This window comes from Elephas maximus, chromosome 6 (assembly GCF_024166365.1).
Source record: "Elephas maximus indicus isolate mEleMax1 chromosome 6, mEleMax1 primary haplotype, whole genome shotgun sequence".
Taxonomy (NCBI): Eukaryota; Metazoa; Chordata; class Mammalia; order Proboscidea; family Elephantidae; genus Elephas; species Elephas maximus.
Genome location: NC_064824.1, coordinates 37,104,985 through 37,123,318, shown reverse-complemented (window position 1 = coordinate 37,123,318; position 18,334 = coordinate 37,104,985). Strand labels below are relative to the sequence as shown.

Sequence of the window (18,334 nt, the reverse complement as noted above, 5' to 3'; positions counted from 1 at the left end):
CATATTTAACAATACATTACTAATAATATTTATTATTATTACAAATAATCAAAAGTCTGTGTTTTGAGGGACATGTGTCAAAGATAATCTAAAATAACCTAAGATATGCAAATAGAAGCAGGGTAACCAGTAGCCTCAGAAACAAAACCATGGACAGGTTGTTAGTAAATATTTTCTGTCAGACAGAAGACAGGAACAAAAGTCACAAAGCTATGTGATTCTGAGAGTCAGAAAATTATGCTTGATGAGGGATAAACAAGAAGGAAGGACTCCAGAGAATTGTGGGTTGTAAGGCTCTGGAAGTCAAGATGCTACACTCAGTACCTAAGTAGATGTGTTGGTATTTTATCCTCAGTACGAAATGTTACCAGGGCATTCTTCTAATCTTTGCTGTCTTATCCCTTTTTATTGTACCTGAACTCACTAGTTGTCATTATTCTTCTACACTTTTCCAAGTCACTACCGTCCCTCATACATGCTGTTAGCCACCTGGGCTCTCATTCCTGCAAATGGTTATCTGCCTAATTGGCATCTTATAAAATTACCTGTCTACATTAAATAATGTAGATCCTTCTTCTATACATCCTTCCTGGGTATAGAATAGTGACATTTAAAATTTGAGCTCACCTATAAAAACAAGGAAATTATTGTAATCAATAAAAGAACAAAACAGCTGTGACTTTGGATGACTCTTAACGTGGACTGATACAGAGGAGAGAACACAGATTATAGGGAGGAGATTCTTGAGCAAAGACTACAGTGACTATGACAGCAGGACTCATTCGAGAAATATTTAGTGACACCATGTGTTAAACATAATTCTCAGCTTTGTGGATACAGCAGTGATTCAGACATACAGTCTCTGCTCATACAAAGCTTATAGTGTAGGGGACAGTGAAATAATAACTAAGTTCAGTCAGTGATGAATGCTACAAAGAGAATAAAATTTGGACAATAATAGGGATTGGTAAGAATGAATCACTTTGTGTGTGTGCACATACATGAATACATGCATATAGGGTGTGATTTTTTTAATATCTACTGGACAAGGGAGGCCTTTGAGAAATCAGAGTGTGAGCAGAGACCTGAATGAAATCAGAAAGCACACTGTGAACATACCAGATAATCTTTTTATCTTGAAGACTGGATACAATTTCCTGAGTCCAGATCTTTCTTTGCAGGTTCAAGGAGAAGTAAGGATGCCAGTGTGATAGAGCAGAGTGAACACGAAGGAGATGAAAGAAAGGTTTAGGAGTCCCATAGGCCATGTTAAAGACTGGATTTAATGTTAAGTCTGGTGGGAAGCCTTTGGGGATTTAAAATACAGTCTGAGGATTTAGAGTAAAACCTGTTGTTTGCTAAGCGGAGGAAATAATAGCACACCCCAAAGATGGAAACGCACTACATCCTAGTTCCTTGGGTGGCCTTCTTAAATGTTACCCCACTGAGAAATTCTGTACAGGTATCCCCCGCCTTTCGGAAGTTCACTTTATGCCACTTCACTTTTACAAAAGACCTGCATTATTACCTGTTTATGCTAACCAAAAGAAATCCCAAGAGGATGTTCGCTTTTATGAAAAAAGGGCAAAAAGCAGAAATCACGTGTAAGGTTTATTTTGCAGCAAGCCATTAAAGAGGCAGTGTGCACCCTTAGTAGCAAGAGTGGAATTGCCAAGCTCCTTTCCCAGGTGCTATACTCAGCATCTCAGCATCAAGCCACCATAGTCTGAGATATGTCTGTGAGCACCTGTGCTTTATCTCGGTTTATTTTGGTATGACTTGGTGGGTTATTTTTTTGGGTCTGGGAATGCTCAAATTTTTTCTCATATATATTTAAGTTAAATTGCTTCTTCGCTTTATGCCGTTTTGGCTTATGAAAGGTTTCATAGGAATAGTCTACTTTGGGATAGCAGGGGAAACCTGTAGAGTGGTGACTTACAATTGAGCTATATTTTAGTGAACTTAGATATTTATAAAGATGCTAATAATGTACTTTTTTTTTTGTAATTTCCAAGATTCCCATTGCCGTCGAGTCAATTCTGACTTGTAGTGACCTTATAGGACAGAGTAGGGATGCCTCATAGGGTTTCCAAGGAGTGGATGGTGGATTCAAACTGGAGACCTTTTGGTTAGCAGCTGTAGCTCTTAACCACTGCACCACCAGGGCTCCCGCTTTCAACATAGTGGGTTTATATTTAATATACCACTCCTCACCATGGAGGTGTTAATCACTTAATCAATATAAAGTTTTTTTTTAAACTATAAATCTTTTCTCCATTTACATGTTCAATGTAAAGCTTTTTTAACATTAAACCATTTCTGCATTTCAATATTAGATACATTGAATAAAATTTTCTAAACATTTCTTTCTCAAAGAGATGTTTAAATTTTTGATTGACTAAATTTGATATAACCCAAAACAAAAAATGTGATATATGAGTACAATATTAACTTACAAAAAAAAAAAAAAAAAAATGAACCTGTTGTTGATTCTGACTTATAGCAACCCTACAGGACAGAGTAAAAACACCCCATGGAGTTTCCAAGGAGGAGATGGTAGATTCAAATTGCCGACCTTTTGGTTAGCAGTTGCTGTCTTAACCAATGTGCCATCAGGGCTCCAATATTGACTTAGGGTATAACAAAACACAAATACAATAAAAATATGGAGAAAACACCCCTCAATGATTCAGAAGACTGTAATTATACCCAAACAATGGCCGTATCCTAGGAGTCTGGAAAAGGGCTTCCTTCTTCCTATTTCACGTGTTCCGGGACTTCTGAGGCCAGTTTCAGTCATCTTATTTCTTTCAACTCCTTTCTAATCAGCAAGTACAAACTATAGTCTGCATTTTCAGTGCATTTTTGATGAGAAGAAAACATTTTTCCCCATTTAACACTCATCAATTTGTTCCCATTTAGAGAGAAACATCTAGTATGTGAAACTATTTACTATCTGTTTCTTGGGAACTTTCAGACCTCAAAGCTCAGTTTCAACTTCAATAGCACACAGGTTTTCAGGGTGAGGTTTCATTCGGGAGACCCTTCAAAGCCATATCTGTCCATTTCTCTTTCTTGTATGTACCCCTAAACGAGCACAAATACCTGTAATGTTGAGAACTACACCTAATAAGAGAGCAGTTACATCTCCCACTTGCACAGTTTCAACAACAGGCAGCACCGAAAGTAATGAAATGAGGACTAAAAGCAACTATGTTGAAACTGAGGTCATGATGCTGGAATCTTGAGGTAGCTCGATCTTAAGGGCTGATGGTTCTAAAGAAACAGGGTATATATATATATAACTCTATCTGACTGTCTTATGCTGGGTTCTCTAGAGGAGCAAAACCAGTGTAGCATGTAAATATATAAATATAGAGAGATTTATACAAAGGAAATGGCTCATGCAGTTGTAGAGGCTGGAAAGTCCCAAATTTGTGTATCAGGCTAAAGGTTTCTTCTGACTCATGCAGCCACAGGTGCTGGCGAATCCAAGATCAGAAGGTCAGATAGGAGGCCTCTGGCTCACAGGCTGTGGAGGCCAACAAATTCCAAGATTGGCAAGTAAGACAGCAGGTAAGCTGATAGATCAGGTTCCAAGAACGAGAGGTCAGAGGAACAACAGCCAACTGCAGGATCCAGAGCAAGCAAAAGCCAGTGAGCCTTGCCAGAGAGCCCACCTATATTGCATATAGGCCACACCCCCAGGAAACTCCCTTTCAACTGATTGGCTGCTCACAACAGACCTCATCATGGAGATGATCATATTATATCAGATCTCATTATGGAGGTGATTACATGATTAAAAAGCTGCCAAACTACATCATAACTGCCAAACCACTGAGGATCATGGCCAGCCAAAGTTAACACACAACTTTAACCATCACACTGACATAAAATACTCTGTTTTAGGGGCTCTGGATGGTTAGGTTAAGAAGTTCCGTTTGACAGGAATGGCCACTAATGATGTGTTTTGGAAGGATTATAGTATTTTTCCAGGGAAGTAAATCTCGAGAGTCTATCATTTTGTTAAGAGATTTCTTCACTGGCAATCAACTATAAAATAGAACTATGACTATATTGCTGTTAAGTGCAGTTGAATTGATTTTGATTCCATGCAACCGCATGTGACACAGCAGAACTGCCTCATAGGTTTTTCTTATTTATAATCTTTATGGAAGTAGATCACAAGGTTTTTTCCTTCGGAGCCCCTGGTGGGTTGAAAATGCCAACCTTTCGGTTAGTAGCCAAGTGCTTAACTGTTATGACATGAAGCCTTCTTCAGAACTGTCTGTAAGGAACACTGATTCCTTCTTTGGTGTCACGATATAATTTGTGAATTAAAATAATCACTGTTGGGGTTTTATGAAGAATATCACAATGGGTCTACAGAAGAAGCAGAGAAACCAGTTAAGAAGTTAGTGCAGCTCACTTCTGTGTTCCTTGCAGCATTATTCACAATAGCAAAAAAAAAAAGGAAGCAGCCTAAGTGCTCTTCAACAGATGAATGGGTAAGCAAAACGTACTACATACATACAAAGATATACTATCCAAACATAAAGAACAATGATGACTCCGTGAGGCATATTGTTACACGAATGGATACAGTGCTAAGTGAAATAAGTCAATCACATAAGGACAAATACTGTTCGATATCACTTTTATAAGATGACAAGAATGGAAGTATATATAGAAATCAGTGTTCATTGATGATTACCAGAGATGGGGCGTGGGGAAGGGAAAATCACTCTCTAGATTGTGTTGTTGTTGTGAGGTGCCATTGAGTCAATTCAGACTTACAGCTACCCTATGTGCAACAGAATGAAACAATGACCGATTGTATGCCATACTCAAATCATTGCTATGTTTGAGCCCATTGTTGCAGACACTGTGTCAATCTATCTTATTGTGGGTCTTCTTCTTCCCAAACCCTCTACTTTACCAAGCATAATGTCCTTCTTCAGGGACTTGTCCCTCCTGGTATCATGCCCAAAGTATGTGAGATGAAGTCTTGCCATTCTTGCTTCTAAGGAGCAGTCTGACTATACTTCTTCCAAGACAGATTTGTTAATTCTTCTGGCAGTTCATGGTATATTTCATATTCCTCACCAGCAGTCACAAAATCAAATGACACATTGCATTGGGCAAATATGCTGAAAAAAATCTCTTTAATGTGTTGAAAAACAAGGATGTCACTTTGAGAACTAAGGTGCATCTTGCCCAAGCCATGGTGTTTTCAATCATCGCATATGCATGCAAAAGCTGGACAATGCATGAGGAAGACCAAAGAAGAATTGATGCCTTTGAATTATGGTGGTGAAGAATATTGAATATACCATGAATTGCCAGAACTAACAAATCTGTCCTGGAAGAAGTACACCCGGAACGCTCCTCAGAGGCAAGGATGGAGATACTTCTCACATACTTTGGACATGTTATCAGGAGGGACGAGTTCTTGGAGAAGGACATGCTTGATAAAGTAGTGGGTCAACAAAAAAAAGGAAGACCCTCAACAAGATGGACTGACACAGTGGCTACAACAATAGGCTCCAACATAACTATCGTAAGGATAGTACAAAACCAGGCAGCATTTTGTTTTGTTGTACACACCGTCGTTATGAGTTGGAACCAACTGGATGGCACCCAACAACAACAGCAGACATCTTTCTGGTATTCTCTGCTTTCAGTCAAGGTTCATCTAACATCAGTAATGACATCCCTTGTTGCACATCATTTTCTGAATCCAGCTTGAATTTCTGGCAGTTTCCTGTCAAGGCACTACTGCAAACTTTTTGAGTTATCTTCAGCAAAATTTTACTTGCATGAGATATTAATGATATTGTTTGATAATTTATGCATTCTGTTGGATCAACTTTCTTTGGGATGGACACAAATATGGATCTTTTCCATTCAGTTGGCCAAGTAGCTGTCTTCTAAATTTCTTGGCATAGATAAGTGAGAGCTTCCAGTATTGCATCTGTTTGTTAAAAGATCTCAACTGGTATTTCGTCAATTCCTGGAGCCTCGCTTTCTGTCAATGCCTTCAGTGCAGCTTGGACTTCTTCCTTCAATACCATCAGATCTGTATTACATGCTACTCCTGAAGTGTTTGAATGTCAACCAGTTCTTTTTGGTACAACGATTCTGTGTATTCCTTCTATCTACTTTTGATGCTTCCTGTGTCATTCAATATTTTCTTCCATGGAATCCTTCAATATTGCAACTTCAGGCTTGAAATTTTTCTTCAGTTCTTTTGGCTTGAGAAATGCCAAATGCTTTCTTCCCTTTTGGTTTTCTAACTCCAGGTCTTTGCACATTTCATTATAATACTTTACTTTGTCTTCTCTAGCCACCCTTTGAAATCTTCTGTTCAGCTTTTTTACTTCATCATTTCTTCCATTCACTTTAGCTACTTTACATTCAAGAGCAAGTTTCAGAGTCTCTCCTGACATTCATTTTGGTCTTTTCTTTCCTGTCTTTTTAATGACCTCCTGCTTTCTTTATGTGTGATGTCCTCGATGTTAACCAGTTAACTCATCTGGTAATTAGTCAGTGTTTAATTCATCAAATCTATTCTTGAGATGCTCTTTAAATTCAGGTTGGATATACTCAAGGTCACACTTTGGCTCTTGAAGACTTGCTTTAATTTTCTTCAGCTTCAGCTTGAACTTGCGTATGAGCAAGTGATGGTCTGTTCTGCAATCGGTCCTTGGCCTCATTCTGACTGATGATATTGAGCTTCTCCAACGTATCTTTTCACAGATGTAGTTGATTTGATTCCTGTATATTCCATGTGGTGAGGTTCCTGTGCATAGTTGCCATTTATGTTGTTGAAAAAAATGTATTTGGAATGAAGAAGTCCTTGGTCTTGCAAAATTCTATAATACAATCTCTGACATCATTTATATCACCAAGGCCATATTTTCCAACTATCAATCCTTCTTTGTTTCCAATTCTCTAGTAATTATCAATGCATCTTACTTGCATGTTTGATCAGTTTCAGACTGCCGAATTTGGTAAAAATCTTCAATTTCCTCATCTTTAGCCTTAGTGGTTGGTGTATAAATTTGAGTAATAGTCATATTAACTGGTCTGCTTTTGTAGGCCTATGGATATTATCTTCTCACTGACAGCATTGTACTTCAGGATAGATCTTGAAATGATCTCTAGATCATAGATACTTGTTATATTTTGTGATATGAAAAATGGCACAGAATGTGGGAGTAATGAGTACAGCTTAACCAAATAAATGATATCACTAAGAAGTATACAAGAGATAAGGATGTTTGTGCTAAAGAACAAGACATACATTATTGGGCAACAACACAAACAATAACTAAAAAATGAGTGTATGGTCACATATGTAGGTGTGTAGGCATATATGTGTACAGGTGAGAACATATGCATCTATACGTACATGTATGTACAGATGTGTGTGTGCATGCATATATATTCATAGAGGACACAATTACAGATTCTTCTCAGACATAACCAAACACCTTACAAGAATAATTTTCTTGTTTTGAAGGCTTAGGACCTTAGTCTCACGGGACTACTCAGTTAACTGAAATCACAAAGTTCATTTTCTGCATCCTAGTAGGATGAATAGCATCTAGGATCTTTAAAACTTATGAACAGCCATCTAAGATACAATTAATGGTCTGTACTTATTAGGAGCAAAAGAGAAAGAAGAAGAAACTCAAGCCTCAGAGAAGAATTTAGTCTACAGAGCTAATAGCCTACATGAACTATGACCTCATCTGTTCTCAGACCAGAAGAACTAGAGGGTGCCCAACTACAATTACTACCTGTTCTGATCAGGGCCACAATAGATGGATCCTGAAAAATCGGGATAAAATGAAGAACAGGACTCAAACTCTTAAAAAGTCCAGACTTCCTAGACCAGTTGAGACTAGAGGACTACCTGAGACAATCTTCATGAGATACTCTTTTAACCTTGAACTGAAACTATCCCCTGAGGTTGCCTTTTAGTGAAATAACATATTGGTATACAAAATAAAGGATATTAACTGTGAATATGGTGCTCCATTAAAAAAACACCTACATGAGACCAAAAGGTCAACAAACACTCTAAAGCAAAGTTGAGAAAATAGTGGGGCATGGAAACTAGAGTAATGGAAACGGAACAACCAGAATGCATTTAAAGAGAATGTTGACACGTTGTAAAAAATGTAACTAATTTCATTGAACGATTTGTGTAGAAATTGTCAAATGGGAATGTAACTTGCTGTGTAAAATTTCATCAAAAATGCAATAAAATATTGCTAGAGAAAGAAGAAGTTATTTCAGCTATCCCAAGGTGAGAAATTAATGTCTTGAACAAGAGAAGCAACCATAGAGCTAGAAAGAAACCAGTTTCCAGTGGAGGTTAAGATTTTCTGATAGAAGGAATGTGGAGTGGAGTGGGAGAATATAAAGATGAAAATGAAGGATAAATCTCCCTGGTTTATAGGACAAAATAAGAATGCAAACTGGAAGTGTTTTACCTAGTAGAATAGACAACTTTGTGTAAACAGTGTTTTCCCTTGCAGAGAGAGGATAACACTGCCATATTTTGTAAGTGCACCCAACTTGGAAAATCAGGTCGTATTGTACCTAGGTTTAGAGTAAGGAATTAGGAGATGGTGAGATGGTGGAAAAGTGACTGGGGAGTCAGTGGAAGGAGGAACAAAAGCCAATCATCTGGTGTACTTTTACCCTAACCCCCCCCAAAAAGTGTATATATATATATATATATATATATATATCCCATTCAAATACCCGATATTGATTCATAGTTGTTTGCAGAGCCTCTTTATCTTCTTTTTGTAAAGACTTGCATGAGCTATATGTTAAATTTTGTGTCTACTTCTATTCAGAAGTGTCCTGGATGCTCATTTTGACTACATTTCATTCATTTAAGAAACAGGGCCAGGGCCAAAGAGGGGGCAATCTTTCAATAGTTAAAGGAAGAGGAAAGGGTTCTAATGTACCACTGATTCTGTTCCTGACTAAGGATGTGCCTGCCCACAGGACACCCCAATTAAGCCTCTAGAATACCATCTTAGTTGTAGCACCAAGCAGACAGAGCCTTTGTTTGCTTAATTCAATTTATTTAATGTCATCTAGAGATAAAGCAAATACATGCTTTTTGATAAAGTTTGCAGTACCATAAATAATAATATATGTAGTTATATCATCCTATCATTCAATGGGCATTTTCAAATGTTCTAGCAAAGAAATGTGTTATAAAACCTAAATGTCAATTTTCCACTTATACCATTCAAGAGACCCATAAATTGAAAAAAACAGCATAAGTTTCTTTACTGTCTTATCATTTTTTTATTTCATTTTTTTACTTGCTCTTCTCTGTATTTACACTAGAAGTGTTATTACTCTCTTCAGTGAAAGCAATATCACAGCTTAAGGGCCAATATTTGAGTGGATAAGAATGTTAAACTAAAATATTCGTAGTGTACAGCAAGAACAGTAATGTGGATACAAAAAAAATCTGTGTGTGGAGTGTTGCTGACTTTCTGTGATGTCTTCAAATTTCTGCCATTATTACTGACTCATTTACCAAAATTGGAATATATTTTAAATGAGTTCTTTGTGTTGTTGCTGTTATTGTTAGTTGAGGTCAAGTCAGCTTCAATTCATGGAAGCCCTATGAGTTCAAATTGACTCCATGGCAGCAGGTTTGGTTTGTGTTTATGTGTAACAGAACAAAAAGTTGCCAAGTCTTACACCATCTGCATGATCTTTGATACATTTGAGTCAGTCATTGTGGCTATTGTGTTAGTCCATCTCATTGAGGGTTTCCCTAGTTTGTGCTGATCATCTACTTTACCAAACATGGTGTCCTTTTCTAGGGATTGGTCTTTCCTGATGATGTGTCTGCAATAAACAAGATGCAGTTTTGTCATCCGCACTTCTAAGAAGCATTCCTGTTTTATTTCTTCTAAAATTGATGTATTTGTTCTTCTGCCTTTCCATGGTATAGTCAATATTCTTTGTCAACACAATTCAAATGCATCAATTCTTTTCTGTCTTCTTTTCTCTTTGTCCAGATTTCACATGCATGTGAGGTGACTGAAGAGACCTGGCTTAGGTCAGGCACACCTTAGTCATCAAAATGATGTCTTTGCTTTTTAAAACCTTAAAGAGGTCTTTTGCAGCAGATTTTCCCAATGTAATACTTTCTTTTTTTTTTTTTTTAATTTCTTGACTGCTGCTTCCATTGTTGTTGATCATTATTCAAGTATAATGAAATTCTTGACAACTTCAATTTTTAAATTTTCAGCTTCAAATTGAAGCATTGAGGGAATGGATTCCATTAAATATTTAATGTTAAAGAAGGAAATACGGTAAATATGTGCCACATGGCTTTACTACTATGCTGAAAATTGTTAAAGCTACCATATCTCTCTCTTGGAAATTCCAAGGTCTTCCTAAATAGTCACTTGACTTTCAGGCTTGCCCCTCTTTAGCCACCAAGCAGCCAGAATGATCTTTTTAAAATGCTAAACATATAATTCCCCTGTGTGAAACTTTCCGCAGGGACTTTCAGTTAAATACTGCAGACTGAACAGAAGTGTTGGTATTAGACCTGTTCCTTATTGAAACTCCAGCATAAATATAGTAAAGATATTCCTATAAATATATTAACCCAAAAAGACAAAAAGAGAGAGAGACAAAGTATGTAAGATAGTTTTGGACAATAAAGAGAGAATGATTAAATGAGAAATAATTTAGTTTTACCATTTCTCTGCTTTACTAAGTGAGTGCAGTACGTTGTCAAGAGGAAGCACCCCAGAAAGGCTCAGAAATTAGAAACCCTGGATACCTCTGGAGCGGAGGACATAGATAGGCTTAGGAATAAGGGGCCTGTTTTGTGAATATTGAGACTTCCAGATGCTGCCACCATAGCCAGGCAATTTCATATCCTGTACTATGGAATAAAATGGAAGTTTTCATTTCTGAAGCAGTTAAGCAGTAAGTATCTGAACTGATATAAAAGGAAGTCCCAAGACCGTGACTTAGAACCAGCCAATAGAGATTGGAGCAGGAGGATGATGGGTGACAGGAAAGAAGTCAAAAGAGAAAAAAAAGTGATAGATTACTGATTTTTCTTTTTCTTTTTTTTTTTTTTTGAGGCATGTTTTTGGAATTCTTCGTAGAATTATGCAATAGTGAATTATAACAAAAACAAAAAAGGAAAATTGGAACACAAGACAATTAACTCTAACAAAATCAGAAGTTGTTCAAGGAAGGAAGTACAACTATATCAAACTACTTTCTTCAGCTGCCAACAAAAATTTACAGAGTCATAATTATATAACCACTGAGCATTTATTTAAAAATTGAGATAGTGGGAAGATGAGGGGCAAGAAAGTGTGAATGGGTCTATGTGTGTTGTTGAGGGGTTTAAGAATTAAATCCTCATATTTTTATTCAAGAGTAGAAAGTCAATCGAGTAAAGCTAAACTTTAAAATAGTACAAGCATGTTATATTAGTGTATGGAAGTAAACACAATAGAAACAGCTAAAACAACTGGAATAGAGAAGTGTGGATGGAGCCTTGGTGGCATACCAGTTAAGTGCTCCCTGAGCCATTAACACAAAGGTTGGTGAGTCAAAGCCCCAGCTGCTCCGTGGGAGAAAGATCTTGTGATCTCCTTCCATAAAGATCACAAACAGGAAAACCTTTCTGGGCAGCCCTACTCCGTCACATAGGGTCACTATGATTTGGAGTTGATACAAGGAGGCACACAACACTGACAGAGAAGTGTGGAGTGAATGCTGCCTTTTTTCACCATAAGCCTTGAAGGGGTGTTTGACTTTTTTTTTTTTTTTGGCAGCAAAGGAGTTTATTAGGGAGACTTACAGACAAGTCAAGTCTCGGGTGTCCCCAGGATCAAAGCAGATCTCCACCCTCTGCAGTGGAAGAGCAGAGGCTTTACAGTGGTGGTTGACAACAGTGGCTACAAGCCAGGTGCTTATATAAGAGTAACTCAGCCACCGGTAGTGAACTAGTGGAACGCATAAGGGCTCTCATGTTTGGCCTTGCAAAGCTTGTTTCCTTTTCAATCCACCCCTCAAGCCTGTCTCTTACAACCTGGCATGCTCCCTTTCATGTTCCCTTGCTGTGGGAACAGACATAGAAGTGGGGTTGACCAGGTGCCATGTAGTATTTGTGCATGTGCAAGAGGCAGAGAAGTTACTGTGTGCTCAGAACAGGGGGAAGGCTTCTTCTATAAGGAGATGGAACTGGAGAGAGAAGATGACCAAAATCCCAGCCTCCTTATCTGAGAATGCTCTGGTCTCAAGGCCTTTACTTAGGCAGCCTGGATGGGAGGCATAGAGGCAGACCGTTCCCCCAACAGTCCACCCCCTGACTCCCATCAGGGTGCCAGAAAAAAAAGCAAAGCAGTACCAAATTCTGGTATGCCCATGACACATTTTGGATGCTTAGTTGCATGTCTGTGTTTTGGTGCTTAACTGTGGTGGATGTTATATCTGTATATCGTTTGAGGCAGCATTTAATGAGGGTTACTAGTAGGACTGTCCCCAGCAGATTGATCAGGCCTGGTTGAAGGAGAGAACCCAACCAGTTACCCCAGTTGTGGCTTAATCCAAGCCAACTGAATAGATCAAACGGCTGCATTTGTCCAATATTAGGTGTGTATAACATGTCCTGATTCATTTATGTAAAAACAGCATATTTCTCCCAATATGGCTCATTATATGAACAGTACACACTTCAGTACAAGTAATACAAAAGCTCCCTTTTCCCTTATCATTGTCAGACCAGGCTAATTCAGACTTCGTGTAGTCAGTCGATGTACATTGGACCACCTGGTCACATTCTGCAAGTTTTCCGTGTCCAGAGTTGTATCAAACTGTCTTAAATGTACTCTTCTCAGAGTCAAACCATCCAGTCTCATGCTGTTTACATTTTTAACACACAGAGAGAAATTTCCTTTTAAATTTGGAGCCCTCCACAGAAGCAGCTTTCATACTCCAAAAGATGTTTTCCATGAGTAGTGGAGTTGACTGTATTCATTTACCACATGGTCTTCTCAGTACACCAGGTTACACACTCAGTTGGTCCACGAGGTGTCCTCCTTGTTGACAGATCAGCTGGAACAATGTATAGAGATGACTTGTCATCTGGATTCAAATGTTGACAGAGCCAACAGTCAGTCTGATTGGTAGCTCTAGCAAAAGCCTGTATCATCGGGGTCCGTAGATGAGGGGCCTGTCCGTTACTGTGAGATAATTTTTATTTCTTTGTATTGCTGTATTTTCCTCTCCATATGGAAGGTGTATGATTACATTTCTTAGTCTCTCTTTATTATTTTAATGTTGTGTTTGACTTTTTTTAACGTACACATTACTGTATTGTAAAAACAAAAATCACATTTAAAACAAAAATAATCCCTTAGTTTTACAGTGTAATTATTACAAAATCTATCACCTTACCACTGTTTGCATATCTTTGCCTATTTCAGCTACCTCACCTCTTCTCATTCATCTACATTTCAGCTATGTGATAGCTCCTCCCATCTGCAGTTCCCATTTTTAAAATATGCCAAGCCATTCTTACTTGGTAAGCCCTCGCTTTCCCCCCAAATTTCTGCATGGTTAATATCTTCTTGTCATCCGAAATCAGTTTAAGTATTAACCTCCTCAGGAATGCCTTTTCTGACCAGCCACTCTCTAAGTCATCACCATGTTTTATTTTCTTCATACCACTAAAATTTTCTGACCCTGTTTTTCTTGGAAAGGGGATCATATAAGGGATTCAGGCATTGATTATGCTCAAATATAGTTGTTTTACTACAAAACCACATTTTGCAAAAATAAAACAAATTTTCAAAGTTGTAAATTTAGTTGTAAATTTCCCATGGTTCACCCATATATATATATATATATATATATATATATATATATCTCAGAGCATTGCACTATGGGTAATTTAAGAGAACCAAAAATATATTTGATACAGGTAGTCTAGTTGAGATAGAGGTCTAAAAAGCACATTCAAGTTGTGTGAAGCCAACAAAATCTCACTTTAAAAATTGCAGAATTTGAGTACTGTATTGATTATCTATTGCTCCATAATGAATTACACCAAACCTTAATAGCTTAAAACAACAAACACTTATTAACTCACAATTCCTGTGGGCTGGTGCATTAATTTCTTAAGGCTGTTGTAACAAAATACCACAAAGTGGGTGGTTTTAAAGAAAGATATTTATTTTCTCCTTCCAGAATCTAGAAGGCTAAATCAGAGTATCAAAAGAGTCCTCCTGAGGGCTCTGAGAAAGAAACTGTCCCATGGCTATCTCCTATATTCTTGTAGATCCAAACATTCCTTGGCTTGCAGCTACAGCTTCACATAACTTCCTTCCTCTGTCTCTCTGTAAGCACACCAGTTATATAGGATTAGGATTCACCCTACTCTAGTGTTACCCAGCATCTTCAAAGACCCACATTCATAGGTACATAGGTTAGGACTTCAACATGTATTTGGGGGGACACTATTCAATCCATAACAGTCAGCAATTTAGTAGTAGGATACTTGGGTGGTTCTCTCAGGATCTCTCATGAGGTTGCAATCAAGATGTCAGCCAGAACTGCAGGCATCAAAGACTTCATTGGGGCTGGATGATCTGCTTTCAAGTTCACTGTATGTCTGTAAGCAGGAGGCCTCAGTTCCTTACAATGTGGGAATCCCCATAGGGCTCCTTGAATGCCCTCATAGCATGGCATCTGGATTCCCCAGGAGTGAGTGATAAAATGAGAGAGAAAATTAGAAATGACAGTGTTTTTATAACTTACTTTCATAAATTACAATCCATCACTTCTATTCTATCATGTTCAGTAAAAGTAAGTCACAAAATACAGCCCACATTCAAGGGGAGGGAAATTAATCTCCACCTCTTGACTATGTGGGCATATTTTAAAATCGTCACAAGTACTGAATGACTCTCTTACTAACTTATTTATATTTTTATCTAGTGCTGCACTAGTCTCTAGTACATACCTATCACATAGTAAGCAGTCACAAACACATAAACTAAAGAATATTCCTTTAGTTCCCTTTGGAAGGCACCTAACATTTGTGAACATCTACTTCGTACCACTGAACTGGAACCTTCGTATTTGTTATCTGATTTAATATGCCCAACACTTTATAAATGGATATGATATTTACTTAATATACTCATTGCCATTAAGTTAATTCCAACTCATAGCAACTCTATAGAACAGGATAGAACTGCCCTATAGGGTTTCCAAGGCTATAAATCTTTATGGAAGCAGATTGCCAAGTAGACTGCCATATTTTCCTCCCTCAGAGTGGCCGGTGAGTTTGAACTTCCGACCTCTCCATTAGCAGCCAAGTGCTTAACCACTGCACCATCAGGGTTCCTTATTTAATATAAGAGAAATAAAAAAAAAAAATTTCCTCCCTCAGAGTGGCTGGTGAGTTTGAACTTCCAACCTCTCCATTAGCAGCCAAGTGCTTCACCACTGCACCATCAGGGTTCCTTATTTAATATAAGAGAAATGGATTGTATAAATGTTAGTAATTTCTCAAGAATATATTTTTAAATAGAGGGGTAGTCTAAACTAAATGATGCTCAGTATTTTATTCTCTTTGGTGTAATCACCCTAGGGATCTTTGATCCAATTTGTCTACAAACAGGTTTTGTTTGATCCAAAATGTTTATATATATATATATTTAATTTGGCTTATATTTAAAAATCAGGAAATTTCAAGTACAATCTAGAAACACATAGTTTGGGCTTCTTTGAAATAATGAAATGTTTCTGTATCAAATAAATGAGCTATTTAAGGTAGGTGTATGCTTTCTATCATCTAGGTTTGCTATAGTCCCTTCCAACCAGTTTTGCCTATTCAGGTTATCTTTCTGATTCTTGGAAACATGGGAGTTTGCCATCCCTAGCTGGGAAAAATCAAGGAGTACAATTTGTCAATGTACACTTTTGAAAAGTTAAAAGCATGAGTCACATAGAAGCATATGGAGAACATATGTCAAATAGTCATGCAGCTCAGTAATGAGGGAGCCTACAGGAGGGTGAAGTTGATTCCAAGGAGTATCAAGGAGACTAAAATATGTATAGCTAATAGAAGAAAAAGTGCTGGCATAAGATTGCAAAGTTAAATATGAAACTAGTTAAAGTTCTACACGAAGGACTTGGGTGGTAAAAACGGTTAAGCACTGTACTACTAACTGAATGATTGGGGGTTGGAACCCACCCAGAGCCCTGGTGACTTGCCTGCGACCGGTCACTGCCTTGAAAAACCCTATGGAATGGTTCTACTCTGCGCACCTGGGGTCATCATGAGTCCAAATTGATTCAAGAGAAACCACAACAATGCCCTACTGGACAGTAAAAGTGCAATTTTTTAGGTTATATTTACTGTCAGACAGAAATCATTTGCATCTCTATTGGATAAAAACTAATTTGTAATCTATCAATCTACAAATTAATATCTAAATTCATAAAGACTGGGACCAAATCCACGTTAAATTGTAAGTTAAATAAAGGCATATTTCCCAGGGGAATTCATTAACTCTTGGATGAACTTGTTAGACAGACAATGATCCAATACGACATTGAAAGGACATACACGCATCCCACTGCCTTATTTCTAAGTTTGGATAATTTTTCTTAAAAAGATTTTTACTTTCATTTTCAGCAATATTGTGGCATGGCCCACTCTCTTAAATAATACTTGATTGGGTGTATGTTGTTTTACATACATGCCTTGACATGGTATGAAATTTGGTGTATGGTATTTTATCCAATTATCATAACTATTCATCATAATTATCATTTCTACTTTTTTCCTGAATTTTTATATCAATTAATTTCTACTCAATACAAGTTTAAATTGTTAGAACCAACAAACATTGGGCTTTTAGAGCATTGTTAATACTTATATTTTCATAACACTTTGTTGTTGTTAGTTGTCATCGAATTGATTACAGCTCACAGCAACTCTTTGTGTGTCAGAGTGCTCCACAGAGTTTTCAATGGCTGATTTTTCAATAAGTAGATTGCCAGACTTTTCTTCAGAGGTGTCTCTGGATGTATTTGAACTGCTAACATTTAACTTAGCAGCTGAGAGCATTAACTGTCTGTACCACCCATAAATGCCATTAAAGGAATAAAAAAAAAAAAATCAAACCCATTGCCATTGAGCTAATTCCCTATAATAGTGACCCTATAGGACCAAGTAGAACTGCCCCACAGTGTTCCCAAGGCTGTAAATCTTTACAGAAGCAGGCTGCAACATCTTTTTCCCATGGCAAAACTGGTGGGTTTGAACAATCTACCTTTCGGTTAGTAGCCAAGCACTTAATTTTGTCACCAGGGCTCCTTTTAAAGGAACATTATGGGCAAAATCCACATGACTCTTAGTTAAGAAGTGAATAAACATCAACTGGAAAAACTTAATAACAGAAAGGTATTTAAAATTTTGTTCTAGTAAGAGTAAGGTAATAGAGATTAGTAAGGTAACTAATAGTCTAGTAACAGTAAGGTAAAAGAGATTTCTAGTAGTATAAAATTTAGGTTATCTTCAGTAATTTCCTATAAACTTTGTTATAATTCAGCAAAATAAATACAAAATACTAGATACACTGCTTAGGAAATTAAGTTCTAAAATACACTTGTCTACTAAAATGTTCAAATCATTTTAACCAACTTTATCTATCTGCCTATCTATCCATCATCTACTTACTTGTCTAATTACCTCAACTCTCCAATCTTTACAAAAATTGCATAAAAAGCAGACAGAAACTTCAAGCATAAGAAAAGGAAACAAAACAGATTCCCCACAATCACTAAATGTTTGGCTAATTATTACATCCTTTTTAAAAAAAAAAAAATTTTTTTTTTTTTTAGTGAGAACTTGCTGCTTCAAGACATGGATGATTGTTAAGAATACCTATTGTTTCAGTAACAGAGAATCTTTCTGAAATAATAAAGACTTGACAGCAAATGCTGTCAAACAGCTCTTTTGTCTGAAATTATAATTGCCTAGACTAAACCATATGCCCAGCCTGAGGGATGGGTCATTGAATGGACTCTGTGGCATACACTTTATCTGAGTCCAAAGTATGTGAAATGGCAATTGAAACAGTACACTCTGAGCTCCAGCTGATATGATGTGCTTTTGGACTCAGAACAAAACAAAATATCCATTTCCAGATTTCTAAACTGAGAAACACTTCAGACTTTCAAAAACCATGGTTGCTGAGCTGGTTGAAAAAATTCTCTGTAGTTTGAGGAT

General features: G+C 37.3%; 1 protein-coding gene and 1 pseudogene across 1 annotated transcript in view; one reads left to right on the top strand and one right to left on the bottom strand.

Annotated features, from left to right (window-relative positions):
* LRP1B (LDL receptor related protein 1B) overlaps nt 1-18,334 on the top strand; it is a 1,748,032-nt gene that overhangs the window by 660,567 nt on the left and 1,069,131 nt on the right. The gene's annotated exons all lie outside the window — the stretch shown is intronic.
* LOC126077881 (small integral membrane protein 30-like) lies at nt 3,047-3,232 on the bottom strand (annotated as a pseudogene).